This window comes from Solanum tuberosum, unplaced genomic scaffold (assembly GCF_000226075.1).
Source record: "Solanum tuberosum cultivar DM 1-3 516 R44 unplaced genomic scaffold, SolTub_3.0 scf00231, whole genome shotgun sequence".
NCBI lineage: Eukaryota > Viridiplantae > Streptophyta > Magnoliopsida > Solanales > Solanaceae > Solanum > Solanum tuberosum.
This window is the reverse complement of record NW_006239157.1, coordinates 775,025-781,628: the sequence shown is the minus strand read 5'-3', so window position 1 is coordinate 781,628 and position 6,604 is coordinate 775,025.

Here is a 6,604-nt window from a genome sequence, read left to right as displayed (position 1 = left end):
CCTGAACCTGTTTAACTGAAGCCTGGGCTGTTATGCTCAGTTGCATTGAAATGCAACTGAGGTGAGACACAATTATTATCAGTAGCCACAATGTGAGTATTAGAGGTCTTACCAGCCTGCATTTGTCCTAAATTATGCTGCTTTTCCTTCACCTGCACTGTATTATTGATTTCTAAGAGCTTTTTAGAGTTGGTATCCTGACCTGTCTGCATTAATTCTTCCTGCTGGATTGAACTTGTCTTGATCACTTCCTTGGCTACATGTTGTTCTCTTTGTTGTGTGCTCCTGATCTCCTGGTGCTGCTGTGTAATTCCATTATTTTCCTCTTGGCCTTGCATCTGTTCCTTCACCTGCTTGTTCGCTTGATTCAGAATACCAGTCAGCTCCTCCCCTGTTTCTTGCCAACCTCTTGGATTATTAATGTTGTGCTCCTTGGATTGTACACCATATGCCATTTTTGACTTGTTGTTAGCTTCTTTCAGTTCACTAATATCTTGTACAGAATTGTTCATGCTTGATTGTGGCCTGAGCTTATCCTAATGATCATCTGCATTTGTTGCCTCTTTGTCCTGCAGGTTAATCGAAATACACATCATTTTGATGTTTCTTAGTGAATTCTGATACCTTAGAGGGTTGGCTTCATCAAGAGGAATCGTTTGGCACAGCCCTTTGTCCCTATTGTTGACCGGAGCTCCGGCGACTTCACCGGACTTTGACCTGCCGGTGATTCCACCATGAAAATGATTAGAAATTTCAGTAAGATGTACTCCTTGGGGAAGACTCCCCAGTGGTTGAAAACTCATTCATCTCCTCAGAAGGTGGTCGAATCTGCACGCGCGTGCCAGGCGATTCCTCCCAAAATCGCCTTGTTGGATCTATCAATTTGAAGGGTGCAATCGCTTGATTTTTGGACTGAAGATAGATCGTGGGATGGAGAATCATGATTCCCTACTGAATTAACTCGAATCATTCCAGATTTTTCTAGGGAAATAATTTTACGTGCCCAGTCCAACTCTCGCTTTGAAATCGCGACATGGATCGCTTCAGTTCTTTGCAATTTTGAAGAGTTGTCGGATGAATCTGAGGATGCGCCTGGTTGGGTTTTGTTCGTATTCGAATTCTGCATCAAATGGCTTTGGTCCGGCAGCCAGAGCTGCTCCACCGACGGCTCTGTTGCCATTCCGGTAAAAGTCGGTTGTCTCTAGAGAGAATTTTTAGAGAGAGAAATAATTAGGGAAATGAGGATGCGATGGGGTTTTGGCATTAAGGTTTAGGGTTTAGGGTTTAATGTTAAAGGTTTGGGGTTTATGGTTAAGGGGTTAGGATTTACAGTTTAGGCCCTAAGTTTTAGAGTTCATAATTTTTTATGTCCTAAGGTTTAGGGTTTAGCATTTAGGCCCAAAGGCTTAGGGTTTTGGGTTTATGATTTATGGTTTTGGGTTTAGGCCCTAAGACTTAGAGTTTAGGATTTAAATTTTAGGCCCTAATGTATAAGGTTTAGAGTCTAGGGTTTAGGGTTGGGTACATGGTTTAGGGTTTAGGCCCTAAGGTTTAGGATTTAGCGTTTAGATATTAGGCCCTAAGTTTAGGTTTTAGGATTTCTGGTTTAGGCCCTAAGGTTTATGATTTAGGGTTTAGATCCTAAGATTTATGGTTTATGGTTTAGAATTTAGGTTTAAGAGTTTAGGCCATAAGATTTAGAGTTTATGGTTTATGGTTTAGGATTTAGGCCACAAGGTTTAAGTTTTAGGTCCTAAGGTTTAGGTTTAGGGCATAAGGCTTAGGGTTTAGGCTCTGAGACTTAGGGTTTTGGATTTATGGTTTATGTTTTAGGGTTTACGCCCCAAGGTTTAGGGTTTAGGATCCTACCCTAAGGTTTAAGGTTTAGGATCCTACCCTAAGGTTTAAGGTTTAGGGTTTAGGCCCTAAAAGGTTAAACGTTTAGGTCATCAGGTTTAGGGTTTAGGAATTAGAGCTTAGGGTTAGGCCCAAAGGTTTAGGGTTTACGGTTTAGGCCCTAAGGTTTAAGGTTTAGAGATTAGAGTTTAGGGTTAGGCCCGAAGGTTTAGGGTTTATGACTTGAAGTTTTTTTTTCGTGACCCTTGAGGTGGGTCATGGATTGAGCAACACCCCAGGCCTTATCATTAATAAAACAAAAACAAGGGAAATACAAGGAGGGGACATAAACCTTACCTCCGATCCTATGGTGAAACATAAGTCGACTATCCTACTAAGGACGGCTAACTCATCCCCGATACTAGAAAAGAAACCTAGATCAACTATGCACCTAGAAGAGAGGACTCCTCTCAATACAAGTAATCTAGGAAAGCGATAAATGAGGGAGACTCTCCCCTTACAAAGTATGAAGAAAAACCAAGAAAAAAACAAAAGGGCATCTTCACATGAACCATATGCAAAGCTGTCGGATCAAGGTGGTTCTCTGATCTTCTTCTAAAATTTGGCATCTCACTGTTGTCCAGCATGTTACTATCCTCTAGCTTCTTTTGGTAGCTGGTGGACATGGAAGTAATGTTGAGGGACTTCACTGTTATGTATAGTTTTAAATAAAACATGCTATTAAAGTTAGCCTCTCTAAAGGTGTGATTACAGGAAAATGATTGGAATTGATCACATGCTGCAAATTCCAAGGTAGAGCAGCTTGTTGTTTTATCCAGTGAACGACTAACTCGGAGTCTACTTCCAAAATCACCTGGTTAAAGCCAATTTAGACACCAAGATATACCCCATTGAGCAGCTTCAATCCATGCGTGGTTGCTGGTACCATGGCCTAGTGGAGTAGCATAAGCATAGTTTAAATCACCTTGGGCAAGTCTAACAATACCACCAGCTCTTATCTTTCCTGGCTTAAATCAACTTACCTTTGTAATTTTGATTTCATGGAAGTAATTTCCTGCAAACTGTATCAACTCAGGCCACTTGGATGGCCATCTGATGCACCAAGTATATCACTCTAGGCATATTAGATTTGTTTCCACCATATTTGCATGCACATCTAGTTTTCCACAGGCTCCAACAAGTCAGGATAGTGATTACTGCAAACACCAAGGCCGTAAAGTCCATACATGTGTCAAGAGGAGAGATGATGAATATAGAAGAAGAAAGGAGGCTGAAGCAGCAAACAAGAACAAAACCAAAACAGCAGAATGAAATGACACTGAGGTAACTACTCTACCAATTAATTCTCAACCTGTTAAAAATAATATTTCTGCTAGTGTTTCAGGTACCAAAGAGCAACCATCAAGAACTCACCAGGATCAACAAAAAATGCAAGAAGACCAATGGCAGACACAAAAGAAAAAGAACTTTATAGGCTATCCTCAAAACAATCAGAGGAATCACCAAAACAACCAACAAAATCAGGTTTATAAACCAGTACCACATCAGAATCAGACCAGTAAACAACAAAAAGGTATTGACTCAATGATCCCCACCCCTCAACCCCATGGTAGTGTTGCAGTCCCCACCCCCAGTGTTGACCCTAAGGTTTATCAGGACAATCAGAGCTAGGATGCCAACAATAAGCAAGGTATTGACTCAATGCTCCATCAACCCCACCCTATTAATAATTGTGTTGTTTTATCTGGATCTGAGAAGTCTTGAAGTGGGAAAGGGGGGAACCTGCTCATCACTCTTGTAGTAAAGAAGTTTCACATCTCCATGTTTCTACACGCCTCTTAAGAAAAACAACTAAATATTGAAATGCTTTGTTTTTGCATGAAAAATTGGATTATTAGCAATAGAAATTGCAGCTTGGTTATTAATAAAAACCTCAGTCCCTTCTTTTTGCTCCATATTCATATCACTCATAATTTTTTCCAACCATAGTGCTTAATTCACAGCTGTTGCTGTTGCAACAATAATCTGCCTGGGCTGTTGATTGTAGTAATATCTTTATTCTTGGATACCAAGAGAAAGCTCCTGATTCAAGAATGAAATAGAAACCTGAAGTACTCTTCATATCAGGTGCACCACCCCAATCACTATCGGGGAATCCGTTAAGTCTAAACTTCTGACTTTTGTGAAACTTACCACCATAGTTGATAGTTCCCGTGATGTATCTGACAATTCTTTTAGCTTCTCTAAAGTGTAAATCACTTGCACAATGCATGAACCGAGACAAAAACTCACTGCATATACAATATTAGGCCTAGTTGCAGTCAAATACATCAAGCAACCAATAAGACTTCTATAATATGCCTCATCCACCTTTTCTGTTCCATCATCTTTGGTAAACTTTTCCTTTTGGTTCATTGGAGTACTCATAACTTTGCAGTCTGCCATATGAAACTTCTTTAGGATTTCTTGAGCATATTTTCTCTGGCAAATGAACACATTGTCTTCGTTTTGTTTGATCTCCATTCCAAGAAAGTACACCATCAGTCCAAGGTCTGTCATTTCAAAGACCTTCATAATTTCCAACTTGAAGTCCTTGATTAGGAAAACCTTACTTCCTGTGACAAAGAGATCGTCAACATACAAAGAAATAATAAGTATGTCTGCACTTGAACACTTAATATAAAGTGTAGACTCAGATAGGCTTTTAAACTTAGCAAATGATTGTCAATCTTGCTATACCAAGCTCTTGGTGCTTGCTTTTAAACCATAGAGAGATTTCTTTAGCAAACAAACCTTATTTTCTTGCCCCTTGACAACAAAACCATCTGGTTGCTCAACATAAATCCCCTCCTGGAGAAGACCATTGAGAAAGGCCGACTTAACATCAAGTTGATAAACTTTCCAACCTTTTTCCACTGCAATGACTAGTAGCAATCTGATTGTGTCAAGTTGAGCAACTGGTGTGAAAGTTCTGAGTAGTCTACTCCAAAGATCTGAGCGTAACCTTTCACTACAATCCTCGCTTTGTGCTTGTTGATGAAGCCATTATTAGCATTTATCTTTGTCCTGAAGACCCATTTTACACCAATGATCTTTCTGTCTAGAGATTTCTCAACAAGCACCCAAATTTGATTTTTTCCGATCATCATCATCTCCTCCTTCATTGTTGCCACCGATTTGTCATCCCCTTTTTCTTCCTCATAGCTTGCGGGCTCACAAATTGCAGTATTACATATCCGATAGATATTAGAGATCAATCGCATGCCTTTAACAGGAGGATCATCTAGTAGATCTTTTGGATCTAATAGACTGTCAACCGGTGGATTCTTTTCAGGCTTCTCCCAATTCCACTGTTGGTCCTCAATGAAGTGGACATCTCTACTTACGACAATTTTCTCCATTTGAGGTTCATAGACCTCTATGTTGCTCGGACTCTTCAAAATGCCAACTGGTGCGTGTCGGATTCGCCAAAAGTAGTGTATTTTTGAAGAATTCGAGACGGGTACGGCATCAAAAGTGAAGAGTCCGCGCAACTAAGATTAGACCTTATATGCTTTGGAGAAAACATTGTAGCCTATAACGATTCCAGGAATTGCCTTCTTATCAAGCTTATCTCTTTTTAACCTGTGGTATATAAGCGAAACACAAGTAGCCGAAAATTCTGAGAAATTGCAATGAGGGTTTATGACCATACCATGCTTCATATGGTGTTTTATCCTTTACAGATCTAGAAGGAAGTTTGTTTTGCAAAAAAGCAACAGTGCTGGCTACCTCCGCCCAGAACCTTTTTGGTAGATGTTTCTTATGTAGCATGCACCTAGTCATCTCCATTATAGTTCTGTTTTTTTGCTCACTAATTCCATTTTGTTGTGGAGTATAAGGGACTGTTAGCTGATGTTCTACACCAGCTTTTTCACAAAGTAATTTGAACTGATTTAAAAAGTACCCCTTCCCATTATCAGACCTAAAGTCAAAATTTTAACCTAAAGTCTGAATTTTGCAGCCACTTTGATTTTCCATCTTTTCCTTAAAATTCCAAAACACATCAGCTACCTCTGACTTGAATTTTAAGAAAAAAAATCCAGGCCAGTCTTGTTTTACCATCAATACAATGTAGTAAAGACTACCATTTAAAGATGGTGTCCTGTGAAGTCCACACAGGTCTGTATAAATGAGCTGAAGCTTTTTTGATGCTCTCCAAGTTGTTTTGGGAAAGGTTTCCAAGTAAACAAGCTTGACAATTTGTCCACCGATTCTGCAATCTTGGTATCATTCACAAGTTCCCTTCTTTGAAATAACTTCATACCTTGACGATGAAAATGACCCATTCTTTTATGCCAAACTTCTGTAGGGTTGCCTGACATAAGAAAAGTTGTCTGCTCTTCTTCCTGGAATCCTCTTTCCAACGCCACCAAGTTTGCTAATTTTCAAGCTCGTATGAGGGAGATATGCTCGTTTGAAGTCGGGCTGTCCAATTAAGGAAAACTACCCGAAAATATGAGGGGCATTTTGGTCTTTTCCTTACCGAATTGGATTTAAGCATTTTTAGTAAGGTTTTAGGAGTACAAACTAATTAGAATTAGTTTCATTCATCCCAAAAGCATTTAGGGTTTTAGAGAGAAGATTCAAGAGGAGAAAAAGTTCAAAGTTTCAAGCGTTCGTTCAAGAAATTCAAGATTTAGCCAAGAACCTAGTTCTTTGAGGTATGTAAGCTTCCATAGTGTTGGGTTTTGTAACACCCCATATT